Consider the following 23,144-nt stretch of genomic DNA (forward strand, 5'->3'; position numbering starts at 1 on the left):
TGAGTTGCAGCGAGGCACCGAAGCTCGACTCGGACCACGCCGCCCCTTACTTAGTTATGCATCTCGATGTGTTGAACTTGATAATGGGTGTTGTGTGCTGTAAAGTCTGCCACGGACTGGCTACAGTCGTCAGAGGGGATCATGATTACGGACTTGCCGTCAAGGTAACAATGCACTGCGAAACGTGCGGCGAGATCGCTAATGAATGGACTTCGCCACGTGAGGACAACACAAAAAAGTGCAGTCCGTTTCCAGTAAACCTCCTTGTGGTGAGGGCGATGGTGGCTACAGGCAACGGTCGAACGAAAATGAATGATATTTTCGCGACAATGGGCATCACTCACCCCGGCATGCACCACAAAACATACCAGCAGCATTTGAAGAATACGTTGGCACTCACTGCAACGCGAGTGGCGGAGTCCGCTACGAGCGAATGGGCGAACAGTGTTACGACGATCTACGATGACTTGTGCTGTGGCCAAAGGGGAAATATTGCCGCAAGCTACGACGGCACATGGATGACGCGAGGCCACCCTTCTCACATCAGCGTTATTGAACTGTTTAGTGGCTACGTGTTGGACTACGTCGTTCTGTCGAACTTTTGCCTTGGCTGCGAGGTGGGCCAAAAGCATGGTAGCGATGGCTACGAAGAATGGAGGGCAAACCACAAATGCCAAGAAAACATGAACAGCAAAGCGGGGCAGATGGAAGTGGAAGCTGCCTTTATTCTTTTTCAGAGGTCGCTTGAACGCCGTGGCCAGCGCTACACAACTGTGTAGTGTGATGGTGACAGTAGGACGTTTTCGGCCTTAGAAGAGGCCAAAGTGTATAGGCCTCCAACGTTCAAGTTTGCGCAGCGCCGTCCGCCACCCCAGCGGAAAGAGGGGAAAGCTCCGGTAGCCCGGACGGGTCGCTCTTGCTTGGTATTCCCATTGCGCGCGCAGAGAACGTGCTCCCTGGGGCTTTTATCTCGCATTTTTCACGCTATGGGTGCCATTCCTTCGTCGTACTCGAAAGAAGGCATGCAGCCCTGCTGCATTGTGAGCTGTCAAAAAAGTTTAAGAATGACGAAGAGCCGAAAATTTCCTGTCATGTTCTACCGTTTCCAATGCAAGCAGTGCGAGAAGCAGAGGCGTCAACAGTGGATTATGGCAGTTCGCAGCGATGCTTTCGCGGTCGTGTCACCTTGAAGCAATTTTTGTCGTACACAGTATCACGAACTATTAACTGGGAGAAACGCGATGATCGTGCTCATTTAAAAGGGAAGTGCGTTTGTGAACCGAAGCTACAACAAATAGATAGCCGCTGTACGTTTCGAGATTGCGCGCTGACTTTCCGAGTCAAACATTTGTAATGTGACAGCAGCGGAGCATGTGGGCTTATTACACCACAGTTTAAATAACGTACCGTGAGTACTAAGCGTTTAATTGAGCTTATTGCGGTACATTTCCCGTCGCGGCTCCCTGTAAACTGAATTAAGCTGCATGTTTGCACTGAGCGTTCATAATGGCCTTGCATGTCACACGCCGTGATTGCTTAGCAGGCTGAAGTGTTGCGGTGCTAAGATCATGGTCGTGGGTTCGATTCACGCGTATGGTAGCTGCATTTATTTCGATGGGAGCGAAATGCAGTAACACTGGCGTACTTAGACTTACGTACACGTTAAAGAACCCCAGGTGGCCAAAATTAATCCAAGTCTCCCACCACGGCGTGCCTCGTAATAATGTCATGCGTTCGGCACGTAATATAAAGCCTTGCATGCGCGTGAGCCGCGGGCAATATACAGTTGCCGCTTTAGAAAAGAGCTGAAAAAAGAACCAAGGCGGCAATTAAATTTTCGTCGGCTCCGCGAATTCAGATGCGCTTATCATCAGGCACAAATCTCGGCATAATCATAAACATGCGCCATCTCAGTGGGTATTGTATAGTATCAGGGGCGTAGCCAGAAACTTTTTTCGAGGGGGGGCAGGGGGGTCCAACCATGCTTTATGAATGTTCGTGCGTGTACACATACACAAGCAAAATTGAAAATTTTCAGAGAGGGTTCGAACACCCCCCCCCCGGCTACGCCACTGTAGAGTTTGATGCTGGCCAAGCGAGCTGTCGAAACAACCAAAGCGACATTCGAATAAGTGAACACGGTGCGTGATCAAGCGTCTATATTATTCGAAATGAAACACGCCTCTGCAAGAAACATGCATGGTCGAAGTGGGCATGAAATATTAATTTTTTTGCGCGTATCATTATGTTGTCAAAGGGAGCTCTAAAAATAATCCAAGGTGGCATTGAACTTGCGATCCGACATTGTTGTCATCTGATGCAAACCTCGGCAAAAGTGAAACTCCCACGAAACTGAACATTGCGCATTGCGATGCAGCCAGTGACTCAACAGGGCAGATGTAAATTTATGCTCTTCCAGCGCCTCCTCTATTTTTCTGTGCCTGGGCGAAGGAGCGGAGCGCAATGGGAACCGACCGTCGGCGTTAGTGCGGCTTTTAGCCGCCGGGCGCCGCCACCGTAATAGACCAGCCGTCGCATCGTCGCTCGCGCAAACGAATGCCGTGGCTGCATTCGAAGCTGCTATATGGTTCAGTTTTCGGCTGTATTCGCGTTGTTTAAAGTATAATGAAAACTTGTAAACTGGAATCATGAAGCACTTGTCGTTCTGGGCAACCAGCCCATCTCGAAGGCATGTGTCTTTCGCGGCTATTTGATCGAGACGCTCGCGCGTCGTCTGCTAGCCCGATTCCAGAGAGCGCATGCCAGTGATGCGTGGAAAATTGTTTTGTCACTGTGAGTCGGTTATTGGCTGTCTGAAAGTCGATTTTCGAAAGCAGCATTTGCCAAGAGCTAATACTGAAAGCTTGGGCGCTTAAAGTTCCCCGATGCGTGCTACCGTCTACTGGTGTAGCACACTATACGCAAGCCATGAGTTCATGCGCTAAATAGCATGAAATGTCACTAAGCTGCTTCCAGTGACAATTGTGGGAATTCAGGCGTCCGCGCCAGTGGCTCGACGCCATCTTCCCTTGGAGAATTCTCGTGTCCCTCTCCTCTCGACCGGACGGGTGGCAGCTAGTCATAAATCGCCGTCACTTTGCTGCCACCCCGCCCTCGAAGGTTAAACACGGTGGCCGATTGGCCCAATTTTGGCGGGATTTGGACCTGGCTCGCGCTCGCCTCGGCGGGTGCGCGACCAGGTTGTTCAGGAGAGACCACTTGGGGACCTCGAAGGGTGCGTACGCGTTTTGGCTGCTCCGGCCGGCGGCGATCCTTTGTTCTTTGTTCTTCGCCACCGGCCGGCGGTTACGTCGTTTTGTCGGGGCTCCGGCCTCAGCGGGCGCGCGCCACCCTCCGCGGTCTCGAAGTCTTGAGGCAGCGCCTCGCGATCGTGCACCGTATGCTCCTTTTAAGTGTTTCTTCTGTTTCTTCTGCTCTGGGGTGCGAGATCGCGGGAGCGCTGGCCGAGGGGTAGGTCGGCTCTCCAAACTTGCTTCTTTGTTGGTTTGTTTTGTGGGTGTGCCATTCGCGGCCACATTTGGTAACAATTGTATTAGCTAATTGGTGTTCTGTGTAACTATCTTACGTGCGATTGGTTGTAACGAATTATTGTTCTCTTGTATTAAAATCTCCCGTAATAAATCACTAATTTGGAGAGTGTCGCCTAGGGTCTCCCTCGCTGCGCGCGACGGCTCGCCGTCCCTTCGCGGTGACGGGCCGAGTTCTCGCGCGCAGCAGTTCGAACGGTACACGGACGCGGGACGAACGAGGACGCGGCGGCCTGCAGGAAGCTCCCAGTGCTCGAACCCGCGGTAGTGTTTGGCGCGTACGGCGCCGGGAGCGACGACAACACCACACAATGTACATAATGATTGTCGGTTGTTTCGCCAGTATGTAGTGTCCATGGGCTCCGATTCTTCAGCTTCGGGACCTAATGTCAGCGCTGCATGCACATGGCGGCGATCGCGAGGCAGCGTTGCTACTGGTACTACATGCATTCGTTGACTGTTCGGACGCAACACGGTCACGTTTAGGGATACTTGCCATGCTTGATCAGTTGTTACCTTGGGCAGCAAACGTGAATGGTAGTTTGCGAAGAGTGATGCTGCTGCATCCTTCGTAAGCCGCCGCTTCTTATATTCTATAAAATCTTCGCGTCGTAAACGATGGCTGCATATTCTGGTGTGGTTTGAAGATGTATCAGGAGACCAATTATCCCGCCTAATTACTGCAAGCCACCTCTACCGAACACCAGCGGCAGCTGGAATTTCATGGAACGACAGCCGAACAGTGTATTAAGGCGAAAGCCTTAGATGCCTCATCAAACGCGAAAATTGACCGTCGGCGGCGTCAGCACGAGTGATGCAAAAAATAATTACGTGATGACGTCAACGTCACAGATCAAAAAATTTTGTGACATCGTCGTGACGTCACATAACGTGACGTCGTCATATTACATCTTCGCTTGGTCAAAATGGGCCGATCACGGAGGCAGTGCATGCCTCCGCTGATGTGCAGAAAGCTCGCACTGCCTCCAATCCTTGAGGCTGTAAGAAAACCACGTTAGGCGCAGAAATATCTCGGAGGGAGGCAGGGAATGCTCAGTACATTGACTGGAAGAAAAAGAAGAAGATGGCTTTCGCCTTTTAGTCGTCTTAGATGAATGCATAAGGGACCCTGTGAGATTTTTTTTCTTTATCAATAAAGGGAAACAAAAAAAAAGGCAATCGTGATTTCTTTCAGTTCCATTTGCAGAGTAGAACACAACAGTATGACATACTAAGGCATTGGGCAGTTGCAATAGCCTCAAATAGAAAATAAAAAGCGAATACTATCAAACTCGAGTGCAAGTATCGAACCAGCAGCACGGCCTGACAGTCTGCCAGCGGAATACTTACAGCGGGGATGGAAAGACACGCGAACATGCGGCATCTGCATTCTTTGCTGTTTCGCATCTATTTCCAAGTAGTTATAGCCTGGATGATTGATGAGAACACAACGTCATCCATGACACAATAAAAGACCATCTAGCATCTTTTTATTGCCACCATGGTTAGAGCGTCATGAAAACTAGCGCGCCGCTATGTTCCCGTTTCTTTACATCCCCCTGTACCTGTGAAAGGCTGCAAGAAGCACGAATGCAATTAAACTCGGATGCATACACGAATTCGTGAGCTTCGTGATACGCGCGGCCGTTCAGCACCAGCTTCCCGTAGTCTACTTGCACAGCGCCACCACGCGGCAGCGGCGAGCGGACGCGGAACGCGTGCTCGACGGCCCGAGGAGAGCGTTCGCCCAGGCACTGAAAAATAGAGGAGGCGCTGGCTCTTCACACTAAGCTCATAATAAATTTAAAGCCACACGACAAACTTGGCATCCAAGCAATCGAAAAGTTATCAATAGAAAACGCATGCGAAAGCGTGCTGGATGTTTGCTGATAGCTCCGAGTAGACACGACTGCAGCAACGAATGTGCGTTTTACCAGAAATTTAATTACAGAACTCGCGCAGTCACATCCCTACTCATGTCAAAGAAATGTGCCCGTTCAGCATCGGCACGCACGTAACGCTCGCACAAACAGCATCGTCCTTGACGACCTGCTCGGTCCCGAAAAGGTGGTCGATCAACCGTCCTCCTCTGGTGACGTTCCCATCGTGAAAACGTTTTTTCCATCTCCGAGATCTTTCTAAACCGTCAGAGCAAGCGACACGTGAAGCTGCACGTGAACGGCGAGCAGACAACAGCGCGTGCAGGGTGCATGAACGTGCTGAGACAGCGCTGTCAAAAGGCAGGTGCGGGGAGAGAAGCGACCGGTTTTCGTAAGAAAGGCGGCGAAACGCGTGCGACGCAGCGTCCCCTGGCCGAGCTTGGGAGGCCTATGGTTACGTGGAAGTGCAGAAAGAAGACTGCACTAATCACGTGCAAAAACAGGGTGGGCACTGCTTTGCGGAACCTGATGCAGAAGCAGAAGTGTGAGGGAAAAAGAGGCCTTGGTGGGAAAGGCAGGCTGACAGGCTGAGTACATATTATGGCAGAGCACTGAAATCACATGAAGGCTGCGATGGCCATAGACCGCCACGTCACCTCCACTGATGAATGCCCGGACCACAGCTTGTGCCCAGCTGGTGAAAATTCGTGGTGTCGGCACAAAAGCAAAGCAAAGCCGCAAAAGCAAAGAGACAGCCTGACCCAAAGCACGCCTACAATCTACCAAAGGAGGTGGCCGAGGCACTACTGCCGGTTTATACCCAGCTTTCAGAACTGTTCCTGCTGGAGAGGTGCCAGCGAGACAACACGAAGAACTCCAACGAGAGCCTGCACTCAGTGATCTGGAGTTTGGCCGGTAAAGAGCATCCTGCATCCCTGTTCGCTGTTGAAGCCGCCGTTGCAGAAGCAGCGCTGCGTTTCAACACAGGCAATCTGCACTCAACAACAGCGATTCTGTACGAGATGGACATGAATGCAACAGGCACTGGCTCCAGGACGGCCAGAGAAAAAGACCACCGGCGCAGCATCAGCTCCACGAAGAAAAGAACAGCCTCACTGGAACTCCAGAAGCTAGTGAAGAGGAGGCATGAGTGCAGGATGCATTCGGACTATGCTTCTGGTGCATTTTGAGGTGGTTTGCTTACATCTTCTGTAATAAAAACGTGTGCTAACGTTTCTTTCTCGATTTCTCAAAACAACAATTATCATGCACTTCCCGTTATGGAGGAGCAATATTTCTTGTTCTACTTGGGTTATCACTATGATTTTTTTTTGCTTCGAAGATAAATGGATGGGATGTGTCATAAAGTAAGTTTGGTTCCAACAATTTCTACATGGAGCTTTTGTCTAAAATGTCAATGAGGGAATTTTTCACGTCATGTTCAACGTCCCACAACTTTGCTTCTATATGGCTTAGAACAATGATATATACTAGGGGTGTGCGAATATTCGAAATTTCGAATATTTTTCGAATAGTGCTTGCTATTCGATTCGATTCGCACTGGAATTTTACTATTCGAACTATTCGAACTTCCGAAAAACAAGTACAGTCAACGTCCGATTGAAAGTGACCCCTTCAGATTTTCAATATGCTTCACCTCATTACACTCTCGTATTGCGGCAAAGCTGCCTTTCAAGCTCTGTTACAGTAGAACTTTGCCAAGACACAGTCAACGTCCGATTGGAAGTGGTCCCTAGATTTTTAATATGCTTCACCTCATTACACCCCGGTATTGCGGCAAAGCTGCCTTTCAAGCTCCGTTACGGTCGAACTTTGCCAAGAGACGAGTGAGTGGAAGTGGACCCTAGATATTTAATATGCTTCACCCCATCACACCCCAATATTGCGGCAAAGCTGCCTTTTAAGCTTCATTACAGTCGAACTTTGCCAAGACACAGTCAACGTCCAATTAGAAGTGGTCCCTAGATTTTTCAATATGCTTCACCTCATTACACTCTCGTATTGCGGCAAAGCTGCCGTTCAAGCTCCGTTACGGTCGAACTTTGCCAAGACACACTGTCAACGTCCGATTGGAAGTGGTCGCTAGATTTTCAATATGCTTCACCTCATTACACCCCGATATTGCGGCAAAGCTGCCTCTGAAGCCCCGCTACGGTCGCAAATGTATTAACTCAAGAAAACGCTGGTTCTAACATGGAGATGAAAGATCTGGCAGAGTTGGGGGTTCAATTAATGCTGTTTTCGGCCTGAAATTTGGGCAGAAAGTCTGAAAAATCGGGGACGCCGAAGCTTTTTAGCATCCAAAATTTCAGATGTTCTTATATATCGACGCCTACGAGGCAGATTTGGAACTCCGGACTTGAAGGGAGCACACCCTTGTCCGCCACATCAGTCGGGCTTCCACAGAAGTTGAAAGAGGAGGAGAGGCTGAGGAAATGGCATCTTTGCCTATCACGTGTAAAGTGTTGTCGGCAACACTTTTGTTGCACCAAATCATGTACACAAATAGGATTCGGCCTCTACATTGCCTCATTCTTAATAAGACAACTATGAAGCATCACCCCGCCAGTGCTTAATCAACCTAGTGAAAAGAAACACTTTCATGTTGCTATCTCATAAGAATATGCTTAGGAATCCTCTCTAACTTTTTTTTCTCCAATTTCGCTTCGAAGTATTCGAGCAATATTCTAGAAATATTCGAGAAATATTCGAAAAATATTCGATTCGATTCGCACTCACACCTCAATATTGGAATTCGATTCGCACCCAAAATTTTGCTATTCGCACAGCTCTAATATATACGTCACGACACAGTATGAACATCCTGAACGGATTCTATGGGTTGTACATTGCTATGCAAGGCGTAAAACTATTTGTCACAGCAAAAAAGTAATTTTTGAAATCAGCAGTAAAACTAAATTAACTGTACAAATTTCACCGAGGTACTCTGGAAAATAAAAAGGGTTTTGGGAAGTGTAGCATCCCCCCTTAACGAGGTTTGACTGTATGAAGGGTTCAGCCATAATTCTTCATCGCCATCAGCCGCCGAATCAACGAAGTGCACATAATGCCTTACAGATGTGTAGCGGGTAGCTTGCTTCTCGGCAGAATGACAAGTACAGTAAAACCCCGTTAATTCGGACTTCACGGGACCAGAGAGAATGTCCGAATTAACCGAGGGTTCGAATTATCGCGAGTACGATCAAAACACTAGAAAAATGTTTCCGCCACCATCAGACATTTATTTCTTAAAGAAGTCGGTGATCGCGGTTTGCTTCGCGGAGGCAACGTGCAAGGAAATCACAACTTTGCTAAGTTCCTGAAGGTGGCTGTCCGCGCACACTGCCGCAAAGCAGCGGTCTAGCTGACGCAGCCAGGCTCAAAATATTTCGGCCGTCATCCAAGCCTTTCTATTAAAGCGGTAGTCGACAGGCAGCTGCTTAATGTTCTTAAAACATCTTGGCTTCGCAGCCTTTCCTATCACCAGCAGCGGCAGCTACTCTGTGCCGGTCATGTTCGTAGCCAGAAGAACCGTCACCCGCTCTTTACTCCGTTTCCCGCCGACGCACGGGTCCCCTTTAAACACGATCGTCGCGCTGTCTCGTCAGTGTTGAAAATGTTGCACGGCTCGTACGTAGAAAGGCGTGCGGAAAGTCCGGAACGCCAGGCCTGCACAACGCTTCACCGCGCACGTTGCGGAACACCAGGGGTGCTATCGCGGAACGATGCCTTATGCCATATTCTATGCTATTCTTATCATCCACCACTCGTGGCTGGCTGATCGCGTTGATAACGCGGACGGACCGTCGCCATGTTGCCTGTTGCTGATGACAGTAGCGATGCACTGCCTTTCATTGTGTATGTGCCTCCGAGATGCAAAGCTCGTTTTAAATCTCGGAGGCCATAGTCCAATCTCGTTACCTCGTTTTAAATCTCGGAGGCCATGATCCAATCTCAAAGTTGTTCAGATGCGCCGTGGATTTCGGCTGCGAATCCGAATTATATCCGAACCGCGGCCGTAGCGGTATCCGATGCTGCTTCCCCGTCTCGACCCGACCTCGGTCGGGAGTTCGAATTAACCGAAGCGCGGTCGAATCTGTCCGAATTAATGAGAGTTCTCAGCCATAGAACAATGCACATTTTGGACGGGACCAGACGCCGCGTCCGAATTAACCGAAATTCCGAATTAACGGGGGTCGAATTAACGAGATTTTACTGTAATGGCGTAGTGGTTGCTTTCGAACTTGCACGATTTACGGCGTAGTGGGTGCCTTGCAAGCGTACTTGTATCCCCATGAGAGTATCCCCAACGGGCTCCAGAGATGCCGCTCTTCCAGCTTTCGCTGTGACTGTGCTGCGCTTTCCGTTTTTTGACTTCTCCACTAGCAGACTCTCACGACAGAGGGTGCATCAGTGCCGTACCCAATTCCGTGACTTTATTAAGGCACCTGAGCGAGTGCTATTTTGCCTGTCGTGAATGTATTCAGCCCATCGGGCCTCACACCGTGCTTCCCCACCGCACCACCTGTGAGTAACTGACACGACCAACACGTGGAGGATGCCTTGCTCGGTTGTTAGCTGCACGCCTATGATGAAATTGTTGACATTGGGTTACCTTGCAGACGAGAACGTAGTCACAATGACAGGCTACGCTGACTCTCTGAGCTAAGGAGAAAGGTGGCAAGGCCAGACGAGAAACTGAAACCAGCCAAAAATGACTGTTCTATCCCCTGTAACTTCTTTATTAAGGCACATATTCACAAAATACTTGCGGCAGCATGTTCATATCAGACAAGTGCACAGTTATCTCTTCATCACAAATTTTGGACCGCAGAGTTGTGTACTGGCCCTTTAACACCGAGATTCATAGATGTAATGACAAGCAGCCATAGTGCTGCGAGCAAAAAAAGGTTCAGAGCCCTTCCATTACTGTGAAGATGGAAGCCAGCAAAATCTGTGGCTGCACGTTCTGCGGCTTCACGCTGTTTTCGCACCCGTTTGCGCTTCTGTGCCCATTGGTGCTGCTCCTTCAAGTGCTGCTGTCCTTCCCCAGAGCAAACAACAAGCGTTTGTCCCATAGGGAGTCCAAAGGGGCCACTGCTTATATACAGAGGTTCAGGGGAGAAAAAGGCTTATCTACGCAGCCCACAAGGGAGCATGGCACATTGTCAAGCAGCTGCTGATATCTCTATGACACACGAGACAAAGGGGCCCAATGATTGGTGGGAAGTGCCACTGCCGCGATACTTGTGAAAGAGGCATCGACGGTGGCAAGGGGAACCTGCGGCGACGGTGCAATGCTTGAAGGGCGCCAAAATAGTAGTTTTACGCATCTCTGTTGTTGCAAAAATTGACCTACGATATGTGTCCCCACAGCTCCCTCTGTGTGATTTAAGACAGTTAAAAAAAAAGAGAGAGAAGCTTCACAATGGACGAACCAATGACAGGCTTCTCACAGCACAGCAGCCTGCTTGTGGGGGGGAAGGTGAAGGTGGAATGTAAACACTTCTTAAAGAAGCACTGACATCAAATGTCAAAACTTTTGCATCCGCAAGTAGTTATCGACCCCTAGCAGCGATTCGCGACCCACAATGCATATAACCAGTGACTTAAGGGGGGACGCGGCTTTCGTATCGCAAAAAATGGCAAAAAAAATCGATTTTTTGAAAATCACATTTTCAGTTTCTGTAGCCCTTTTTATATCCGATTCCAAAATATCTTCACCGAAAACCGCGTAGAAGTGCTATAAAAAATTGTTGCGCCTGCCGAGGTGGCGAAAATTATTGAGGAAATCGCAAAAAAACGCTGATTTTCAAAAAATCATAGCTACGCAACGACGCCACCGGGCGCCGATATCTTGGGCTCATCGGAAAGCGCATTTCTCCGTCTTCAAATTCCCCGCCGCAGCTGGCTCCTCCATTCGAAAACAGGCGTACAAAAAGCAAATGTTCGAAGGTCGTTTCGAGCCCTCCGATTGGCCGCGTCCGCCATGTTGCCCCAGCGCGCCTCGCCATTGGTCCGATGCTCGCTCCGGGAGATCGTCGTCTGCAGCTCGCGCGTCTCCAGGTCACAGCTGGCGAAAGTCGCGCTACTTCGTGGCGTATTCGCACTCGCTCTGTGTTCACGGCTCGACGATCACTTTGAATATAACTACGTTTTAGTTTGGAGCTGCTAGCTGAAGCTCGGTGGGATTACGATGGCGCGCCGCACTCGTAGCGAACATCGCAAACGCAGGCAAACGTAGGCAAACGTGCGTCTCGGACCGACTCTCTAGCGTTGACTCGTCGGATCCGTGGTTGGAGGTTCTGCTTATGAGCACTTCAGACATCGTGACGAAGATGATCGCAGGACGACTCTTTGTGCTCGCGACCACGCATTATGTACTTTGAAACATCGGGCACCGCGGCCGGCGCGTCTACTGCTCGGAGTCGTCACTAGGCCTAACTCCGCTTACGGCGCCGGCACGCGAGACGAACCTCGAACTTTACGGGCAAGAACAACGCGTTAGCGGACTCGCGGCAGTGTGCTTCTTCGCAAGCAACGAAGCGCTTCGCCCGCCGGCTCCTCGGTACAGCGGATGGTCATTTTACGCATCGGCAGCGGACCCCACGGCCAAGCTCGTCAAGCAGCGGGCGCGCGTCGGCGTCCCGAAATGCGAGGCCAAACACGTTGCGCGCATATTTTTCGTCGCCGCACCTAGGCATATTGCGCATCGTCACCGAATGCCGCTACCCAACACATCGCATGCCGACTTCCCGGACAATGCGGCCGAGCACTTAGAGGTGAAATAAAGCACTGGTGATGCAATTTAGGCACGCTTGGGGCCGTGCTTGGTATCGCCGTAAGCGCTCATGAATCATCTGAAAAAATAAAAGCCTCGCAGAAAACCGCGTCCGCGACCGGGTGAACGATGAGCGCATCGCAGGCGAGGTTTACAAATTACCTTGAGTGAAACAGGGACATGAATACATATCAGGGGTGGAAGCGGGCTTCAGTCTTATGGAGCAGTACATGGAGCAGTGATAATGCTGTTTTGGAGCAGCTTTGGAGCGGTAAAAGGGGAGTTTTGGAGCAGCTTTGGAGCACCAAAAGGTGTGTTTTGGAGCAATGCAATTTAGTTTTGGGGCACATTTCTAGGGTAAAACATCATTGTTAATTGAAATTTATATTTCTGGTAAACACAAAAAATTCAAATGGTTTTCACTAAACATCGAATATTGATGAACCGACCATACTTCCACAAATTAATATGTTTCCATGTTTAAAGCATCACAGCTTGCGCCGCAGTAACTAAGATAAAACAATAGATAAGCGATGCTTTGGATAGTTACACTCGACTACCGTAAAATTTCGAGCAAGCGCCGTTTCAAATTTCACTGTTAATTTCACATTTTCACGCAGTTCCGGGAAAGCGCAGCCCCGCCCCCTCCCCCGGCCTTTTCTTCGTACCCGATTATGTAGCGTCAATGCAACAGTAGCCTCGTTGAATCCCATCTAATCCTGCTTAGCAGCCCAATCTCTAAGCACCTGCGGGTGAAATTTGTTGTAAAAATTTGATTCTTTGTTCTCCCGAATAATGACCGCACCCCACACTTAGCGCAAGACACCAATGACAATTTTCAGGGTCCCGTGTGCAAAAGCATGGCCTTCGAGATCTGTATTCCAAGATCGTCACTATGACGATGTAGTCAGCTAACATAAGGTCTTCGAGACCGGTGTTTGCAGCATGGTGTTGCTGCGTTGGCACATCATCGGAGGTGCTTCCATGTTATGCTTCCCGCGGTTTTATCGCGTTGCCATTGCATTTGTTGCGCTTGAGCCTTGAGGGCTGTTGTTATGCATCCTGCCACAAAGGAAAGCGGGAAGTCTCGCGAAGAAGTCTGTCTTTTTTTTCTTTTTCGGAGCAAAATGTTTCGCCGCCATTTTGAATTTACGTGCCGTTCCGGAAATCCGCCCCCTGCTTCCCTCCACTTTGCCGGTGTTTTGGCTAGTTTGATGCGGAGGGGGGGGGGGTGCTCTGAAGTTTACGGTAGACCTCACACGAATAAAAAATGTTCATGTTTTGCAGCTGACATGAACAACAACTGAAGAAAGACAAGATTTAAGCTAATAAAGATTACCTTTATTCTAAACACAATGAGACTCGACAAAAATAACTTCCCATGAAACACAAAACTTCTATAGAACATCTTTAAAACGTTTAAAACCTCTATAAACCTCTATAAAATGTTTTATGAAGGTTCCGTGTTTCGTGGATTTAAAAAGCTAATGCTCGCGTTCTTAAAGCCCCACAGCCGAGGTGAGAATTAACCCAGAGGAAAATAGAGATAAGCAATGCACTGCTTAGCTAAACCAAACTACACTTAAGGATTTTTTTTTTATGTTCATATTAATGAAACACCAGCTGAAATGTACAAATGTGAAGACGAGAGAACTGAAATCTCAAAATTCCGTCACCGCCGGTGTGACAATGGAAAAGTGACTAAGCAGCTACTTTCTAGCTCTCTCCTGCCCTTTACCGTTCGCTACTTTTTCGTGCCGTAACGAATGTCACGGAGAGCGCGCCAGGTTGATATGAGCTCGCTCGGGCGCGCCACGCCAAGGATGACAGTGGCATGTGAAGGCACCAAAGGCCGCCAGGGAGCAGTTTCGGTGCAATAATGCGTTTTGGAGCAGATTGGCGCAGCAGAAGCGGATTGGCGCAGCGTGGCGCAAATGGCGCACCACTTCCACCCCTGACATATCTTTCCAATTCGCGTCTTGAATAAACTGCTAAGGAATTCCTATTCCACCAATGTCTTGGCCATAACTGCCTGTTATTTAGGAGGAAGGGATAGGTTGTCATGATGAGAGCCACTCTTAGTATCCTATAAAAACGATTCAATGATCGATTGCAATCAAGACTGTTAATTATGTTAGTGATAGCATGGATACAAGAAAGCTGGCACATCATCATAGTACATGGCCTAATTGCATTATAATATCTTGTTTTATGTCATGTTTATTACACCACTTCATAACTTCGTTTAAAATCCATGCTACATGTTCTTTGTATATCAGAAAAAGATTTTAAGAAAAAAGAAAGAAAACAAAGGCACAACAGATGAAAGGCCACATGTGCAGGACGTCTAAGGTTATAAAACACACCAAAGATCACAATTTTCTTGTGTTTTAGAGAAGCACCTCAAACTAAAGACAGGGCACTCAAGAAACTGCACATTACGAAGGACTCAAAAGATTATGACCCCAGTGCCTTTTGATGAAGTAATATCATTGGTACAACTTTAAAAGCCGTTTTCTCAAAACGACTTTTCTTGCTTCCTGCTTCGCTTGTTCCGCTGATTTCTCACTGACCGCTGGGTCTATTTCAGTTCCGTTTTTTGTTCTATATGCCTTGAAGCACAGTTCAGGGCCGTCCCCAGGATACCGGCTCACGCACAGGAGGCGCGCTTTCCCGCACGTTGGGGGCGGGGCCCCGCGTCACTCTATGGGACCGGAGAGCAAAACGATAATAACTCCTCTCCCTTTCCGATTTTCTCATTGCTTTCCCGGTTACAAGTAGTAAGTGTATGAACCTTTCTTTTGCCGGAGTTACAGTACCGTGGTTGTAATAGTGCGAGTTCCACGGCTTATTAAAATATAATACACAGCGCCTATGGGCGCTCTCTGAAAAATCGACCGTTTTACCGCATTTGAATCGCTACCGTGGAGACGTGCTTGGAGATATCTAATTGCTTTCTGGGATTTAGATACTGGCATGTCTTTAGGTCATGGTGGTATAGAGGATGTTTTATTCGCATGGTAAAAAAAAGTTCCCCGGCCGGTTTTGTTCAGGGTGCGACAGCCGTCAAGCTCTTGTAGCTCCATCTCGCGTTGAGATGGTGTACTCTACGGTGCCACGTAAAAATTGAATTAGGGTACGCGTGTTAAGAGAGGATTCCTGTGGAAGGTACCTTTATGGCCCCGCGAAACAATATTTAGGGTTCGTTAAGGTAAAGATGACAGTATGGCGCATCAATAGGTTATTGTTAATAAAGGACGAAATGCACGTTTCCGAACATTCAGTGTGTGTATCACAAAGACCCCTGAATTTACAGCACGTTCTCGAGCTTTACAGGTTGAATGGTAGTTATAGTTAACTACTAATTATTTAGTTAGTGCTAATTAACTAATGCATCCCAGGTTAGGCTTTGAAATTGCGATTAATATTCACCGACCGCGATACCACGGACGGTGGTATCAACTCGCCGTCCGCGCCGCTTAAATCCGGCGTACCTCAGGGATCAGTCCTCGGGCCTCTTTTCTTTTCGGTTTATATCAATAATATCACCCGTGATATACCAGTAAATCTATGGCTTTTCGCAGATGACTGCGTGCTTTAAAGTAGTTAACGCTCCAGCGACCGGGTTTTTTATATAACTCTTTATCTATGATTCAAGATTGGTGCGCAAAATGGTAGATGACCATTATCCCGAGAAAAACTATGGCGATGACCATAACCCGCAAAAAAGATCAATTAAAATTTCAATACAACCTAAGCAATCAACCCTTGTCCTTTGTCTCGCAGTATACGTACCTTGGCATTGTCACAACATCTGATTTAGGATGGAACGAACATGTGTCTTATACTGGGAAAAAGGCTTTGACAAAACTAGGCTACCTCAGACGGGCACTCGCTAAGGCATCCGGCGAAACTAAATTACTCGCATATGAAACGTACGTAATACCAATACTAGAATATTCATCGGCTGTCTGGGATCCGCACACGCAAGCTAACATAGATAAACTTGAATCAGTACAGCGAAAAGCTGTGAGATTCATATTCAATGCCTCAACGTTATTTATTTATTTATTTATTTATTTTAGGGAAAAAACTGCCAGTATGAGTGCCAGACTTTGGGCATGGGTGGGCGGTGCAGTGAACGTAACAGTGTAACAGCGTAATGCGATGATTCACAACGCAAAAAAAAGAAAAGAAAAAGAAGCAACACGAAATACGGTCCACAATCCCAAGAATAGCCATAATACACAAAACAAAACAAAAACTATAAAAAAACAGTGCACACTAGGTTATGTTGTTTGCGTAAAAAGTAAAAAGAAGTGGCAAAAACCAACCGTAGTGAAAATAAAGTCGGCAATAAAACTGCAGAAGCCAGACATGGAACCTCAAACAATCAGTCTGATTAAGGTGGGTAAATAAATAAATGAATCCACTTCGGCTTTTTTATTATGCAACTCTTGAAACAAACGATAGAAATTAAAAACATTAAGGGAAGTAAGTTAAAAGAGATAGAGATGTAACGCTGAAAGGCGGGGAGGTTAAATTTTTTAGGAATAAATAACCCTATTTGCACTGTGTTATGCCTACGGTAGCCGGAATAACAGGCATACGTAACAGGGAACGGAGTTTATTACTTTTAAGAAAGGCATTTGGCGCGCAGCGCGGTCCAAATGGTCCGAGCGCTGGCTTTCGAGTCCGTTGTGGGCCATAAACGGGGCGAGGAGCACAAAGGACAGACAATCAGTACGCGGGTGTCACCACCCCGGCAGTCAGTCAGTCCCCGGGCGCGCGGTGTCAAGTGTCGTCCGGCAGCACACATAGAAGGTGTGTGTGGGGGGGAGGGGGGGGCGCATCCCTGCAGCTGGCGGTAAGCGGGAATGCTCGGTCTGCACGCATGTGTCACGCGGGGCTCTGTGTGCTTCGAGTAACTTTTTGTCCCATCTGGGCACGCTGTGTCTCGCTCAGTACCCCCGTTCACTTCAACGAGCCAAGATCTCCGGCCGATACTTTTTTTTTACGATGGCCGCGATCCATTCGGGCTTCCTGTGAAACTGGCGGGCGACAGTGTTTCACCAATGCATATGTCCATGCTTTCTCCCGCTTTTTTGTGATAGTTTTCTTTTTTCTTTTCTTTTTCTTCTTGCGCCATCGGGTTAAATATTTGTACCATTGTGAGCATTGTGATATTGCTGTCAGCCATGTGTTGATAAGTGTCCATTTGTGGGTTTTGTTAGCTTGGTATGTTAATCATTTGGCTCTTAGAAGGAGCAAAAACCAAGTTGTCAGTATATCGTGGTCGATAAACCAAAAGAAAAAAAAAACGACCATTTCTGTTTGACTACCGATCTGTCATTTGTCAAGTTTAAGCGCATTTATAAGGCAGTTTGGTGCAAAATAAATCCAGTTGTAAGTCAGAGCTCGTGTGTGTTGCGTGTTCTTGTCCATTGTCTCAGCTGCGCTGTGCCTTCCAATTGCTATGAACCAACTCGCCCAGACCAAAGTCTTACTTAAACAGTTTTTCTCTCTTGCGAAGGTAGCGAACCAATACGTGTATCGGCTTGCGCGTTCTTTCTTCCATTAACCAGGGCTTTAATGACTGTCCTCCCCATACATGCTCCCCAAGTGTGAGTTTTGTTTTATGCTCATTTTTAGTGTTCTGTCCTGCGTTGGCCACAAGAAGGGACCTCCTCCTCTATGGGCCGCGCAGATGGGCGAGTTCCCTTAACTGCGCTATGTTGTTCGAATACAAAAGGAGGCACACGACTTTGAACTCGTCGAAACAGCTCCCGGCCGTGCCGCTGGCACAGCAGGCGAAATGCGACACTTCGTGCCTACGTGCACAGGAGGGGCTTCGACGCCTATTTTCTGAGAATGTGTCGAATGTGGGCTTCGGACCGCAGATTTATGAGTCTCCGACTGACATGATGTTTACGCTCGGGACCTCAATAGCTGACCAGACCCATGCTTCAAGGCGAGAGGGGAGCCTGGTCTGCAGCCGCTGTTCGAAACCACGGTTAGCTCGAGTAGCGAAACGAAGAACAGCCCCCAGAACTTCGCGAAACCATTTGTATGTGTGTTCGTACCTGTGGCCAAAAAGGAGAGTGCGAAAAGCGCGGGAAGGACAGAGACAGCGAGAAGAGCGGGGAAGTCGCCACTCCACCTCATGACCAAACCTCTTATCGAAGTGAATCCTGTCTCTTTGGAAACCACCCCACGGATGGATGGATGGATGGATGCTATGAGCGTCCCCTTTATAACTGGGCGGTGACAAGTGTGCCACCAGGCTCGACAAAAAAAAAAAATTCCCTTTACTCTTCTTTTTCTTAGTGTTGGCCTAATGTCTCTACTTCAATTAAATCTATCTTACTGCAGGAAAAAAAAAAACGTAAATTCTCAGCCCGGTTCTCCGCCCTTTACGGCAGAATGTCATTTTTTTCCCAATATTTATTTTTGTCCTTTCTCTCCAATTTTCTGCCGCCAATACCCTAACCTTCTCTTACTTATTTCGATCGCGGGTGTGTTCAGCTTTCCACTGTCATCTCTAAAACCTAAGGCTTCATGTAGGCTCGTGCCCAAACGTACACCTGGGTGGATATCTCCTCATTCAATCAGAACATGCTTCTAAGGCAACCCGATTACGCTTCAAACAGTAAAGCGCCACGGGCGCTGTGTTCACAGTGCTGCGGGGGCGGCGGTGCGCGTAAAGGAGAGAGTGCGCGGCGGGGGATTCCGTGCTGACACGGCAGGCATCGGGAAAAGCTGTTCCTCTCGGAGCCCGCCTGCTCGGTAGTGGGAGGAGAAAAGCGAGAACGAGGGGGAGGGTTCAAAGTTATGCGGCACGTGGTGGACGTTTCGGGAACTAGCCTCTCGTGGGCCGGAATCCTGGCCTCGGTGACATTCTTGCTTTTTCAGTATGGCCTTTTGATAATTAGCTATTTGACGAGTTGCACAAAGCCTCGATGCCTGTTGCACAGTCACCTCATGAAAAATTAAAACTAAAAAAATTTTTGTCGCAAATAAAAAAATCTAAGAATGTCATGCCCGCAATCAGACATCTTAGAATGCATAGCACTTTGAACGAGTTTCCTATTGCATTTTTTAAGCGAGTCAGACTCGGAACAAGAGCAGAAGGTGAAATATATTGTACATCAAAAAGTTGTAAAGATATATTCATGAAATTTCTGCAGTAGCATTAAAAAAACATTTCAAGTAAGTGTGCCAATTTTCATCAAAATCCATGAAGAAATAAGAAAGTTGGTACCGAAAGCCACGTCCCCCCTTAAGAGGGTGTTGAGGCGAGCTCGTTGGTACGGATCCATTAGAATGCAGCGCTTAAAGAACACAAACACTTAGAACAAAAACGAGGACAGTCAGCGGTTGGCAGTCAGCGCCCGTCCTCGTTTTCGTTCTAAGTGTTTGTGTTCTTTAAGCGCTGCATTCTAATGCATATAACCAGTGTCATGATTCAAAAGGGGTGGCAAGCCCGCCAATTTGTAGCGCTGGCAGCACTTTTTCATGGTCACCTTCAGATCGTGCCCCAGTTGATCACTTGGCCACACAAAGGAGTCACTCCGAGTGACGCGAGGCTCAGCTGACATTTCGTCTGCTAGGCGCACATGTGCAGTCATGTCATTGTTGCCGCCCCGCCACAGTGATCTAGTGGTTATGGCGCTCGACTACTGACCCAAAGGTTGTGGGATTGAATCCCGGCCGCAGTGGCTGCATTTTCGAGGGAGGCGAAAACGTTTGAGGCTCGTGTACAGTAATACCTCGTTAACTCGAAGTAGTAAAAACCAGAAAAAATTTCGAGATAAGCAGATTTTCAAGATAAGCAAAGTTGGGCAAATTCCACTCAGAAGTTCACTTCTATCTAGAAACGTTATTCCTACTGACCAGTTTCTTAACAGGAGCGCCTAACTGGCTCTTTGTAAAGGTTTTGAAGAAAAATAATGATATACGAGCGCTATTAACCAGCTGTGTTTTTCGGCACTGCCTTTTTATTTAGTGCAGAGAGACCGACTAAGGCTGGTCTGCCTCTCTATAACACTTGCACCTAGCAAAGCTTTCTCGAGTTGCTTAACACATCGCATGTGCCGATCATCCGCGCCGCTGCACTCAATTTATTTCGCATCAAGTGAAGCATGTTTCTTGTTTCAGCGGATGTCGTCACCCCTCGAGTAGCTGCGTCGACGCTGCCACGATCACTGTGCGTGACGCCACGTTGTTTGGCTTAAGAAAATGGTCAAACCAGCCCCTGTTGCAAGCTAGATCAGTTTAGCCCACCGCTAAGTCCAGAGAATCGGCGTTATCTGTCGATGTGACTGGAAGGGGCTCCTCTCGCACGATGCCACACATTCAGCGCCGTTTTGACGTCCGGAAACTTCAAGCCTCGAATCCGTTTCTTTGCAGCATCAGTGACTTGCTTTGCTTTGGTGGCGTTATCCTCACCACATCGCACGGCCGACGAAAAAATCCGCGCGATGTGCCTTGCGTAAATAAAATGCCGAAATCGCATCTCTGACGGTAAACAACATGTGTACGACCCGAGCTATTTTGCAGGGCCTGCTTATGTGCACGTCTATAGCGTCACATGACGTGACACAGGGTTGCTCGACAGAGTTGGTATGCCGCTAGGTTCCGACTTTACTTTCGGGAACAGTGTCCACTTCGTCCTAAACGCGGCAGCCTCACGCGAACCTTGTGAAACGTATGACATTTTGCCGCTAGTATTTTGTGAAACGGTTCGGCGGCGAAATTTTGGTTCCATTCTCAGTAGAAATTTCGAGATAACCGAAAGTGGGCACAGAAATACTTCGAGATAAAGGGCAATAAATACATTGCACCTACGGGAAATTGTTCGGTACCGCGGAAAACTTCGACTTAGCCGATTTTTCGAGATATGAGAGTTCGAGTTAACGAGGTATTACTGTACTTAGATTTAGGTGCACGTTAAAGAACCCTAGGTGGTCGAAATTTCCAGAGCCGCCGCTACGGCGTCCTTCATAATCATATCGTGGTTTTGGAACATTAAACCCGAGATATTATTATTTATGCCATTGTCTCCAGCATCGCCGTCAAAAGTGCCAAATAGTGATGAAGAAAACATTCTGGAAATTGGAATCGTCACGATTCAAGAATCATTTTCACTTCGACCCTTTGCAAAAGAGCGATTCAAAAGTGGATGCTGTTTCAAGCTAGGAGGAGTACCGTAAAAACCGGAATATAGGTCGAACCCCCCACTTCTAACTACTGAAAATCGAAAAAAAAAAAAAAAAAAACGTACTTGGAATAGCCAAAGTATCAGAAGGCGCGCCTTTACCGTGTAACAAACGCAATTTCAAATGGTGCACAGTGAAAAATGCCATTTATTTACACGTAAGTTCCACATGGCAGAAAGCCAAAAGATGTGCTCAAGCATTATCTTCGTAAAATGTCACAACCATCTTGACAGCATTAATTTGGATGCACTTTGAGGTCATTGATAGCAATCACGACGCGAAAGCAGCTCCCGGTTAAACTGTGCAACCTTCGTTTCCACCTCTAGATAAGCTGCAGTCTGGCACAGAAACTGTTTTCTTCTGATCGCTGCGTGTCGTCGTGTGATCCTTCAGCGTCCCCCAGTAGCGAATGCTTCTATGGTGCACTCGATCTGCCCGCAGATAATAGCCATACGTGCCGCCGTAACCAGAGCTGCGGGCACCGCAGGAAGCAACAAAGAAACACTATCCGGCAAGATTGGAAGAGCGAGAACACCCGTGCAAAGATAAACTTTCAGTTATTGTTTGTGACTCACGGCTCCCGCTCGCGTTCACGTGCGCTAGCATCCCAACACACCTTTCACACACTTCAGACCAGATTTCTTCACGCCCTCGCGAACTTGATCACTGTTTTCTTGAACGCTAAGGTGAACTGTCATCGGCCACCGGTCGAGAACAAGAAAAAAAAGCATCTCGGAGCCCAAATAGATTCACAAGACAACAACAAAAACACAAAATGAGATCGCCCACCGCACAAGGCTGGTGGTAAACAAAGAAGCGATGCTGATGATTGCGATGGCGATGGAGGTGGTTGACTTCAGTTGCCCATAATGGCCAGACTTGCGAAGTTTTTCTGCCAGTGACCGGTATATAAGTCGGGGGTCGACTTTTTAGGGCTGTTTTTTGGAAAAAAATTCGACCTATATTCCGGTTTTTACGGTAGGTGCCTGGAGATGCACACTTGGGCCATGCTCGCTGGTAAGTCTAAATCAGCTATATTATAGAATTTTAGTGTGCACAGCACTCCGGCACACGCGAGCGAATTTGTGAAATATCAAAATAGCGAATGCATAGCAGCGGAGAAGAATACAGTTGGTTTTTACAATAACAATTTTGTGCTTGCCAGGTTCTTCTTTGCGCTGCCAGGTGGCCCCATGTATCTGGCCTTTCACGTTTATGGCTGCAGTAATCCGGCATTATACTAACACAGTCTATGGACAAACTAATTTTCTGTTTACGCTACCTGCGTGTTACTTGTTAGCAATGATATTTATCTATACGCTACTCCAGATAGCTTCTGGTCGTGTTGGCGTGTACCATATGTGTAGTGAAACGACACACTCTTTCCGCTTTTTCCATGCTTTGAACAAGTCGAACAAGTCTTCAGAGCCACTGGGAGTCTGAGCATTTCCAGGCGTCAGTGCCGGTCGGAGCCAGGATAAGAAAACTCGGATCATCAACGTCATCGCTAGCAGCGCAACGTCACTCGGTATGGTATGGGCCCCACCGAATACGTTACGGTAATGTCGATATCACAAGATGCTGAAAGTCCCGTTGAGCTTTCGAACGCTCTTTGCCCTCAAAATAAAATAGCTTCCAAGTGACGGACGCCATTCAAATTTGGTCAAAGCTACTCATGCATATAGAGCAATCGAAT

General features: G+C 47.9%; 1 protein-coding gene across 5 annotated transcripts in view; it reads right to left on the reverse strand.

The window, feature by feature from the left end:
* LOC119404609 (histone-arginine methyltransferase CARMER) overlaps window positions 1-23,144 on the reverse strand; it is a 130,604-nt gene that overhangs the window by 13,970 nt on the left and 93,490 nt on the right. The window lies entirely within an intron of this gene.

Source organism: Rhipicephalus sanguineus, chromosome 9 (assembly GCF_013339695.2).
Source record: "Rhipicephalus sanguineus isolate Rsan-2018 chromosome 9, BIME_Rsan_1.4, whole genome shotgun sequence".
Taxonomy (NCBI): domain Eukaryota; kingdom Metazoa; phylum Arthropoda; class Arachnida; order Ixodida; family Ixodidae; genus Rhipicephalus; species Rhipicephalus sanguineus.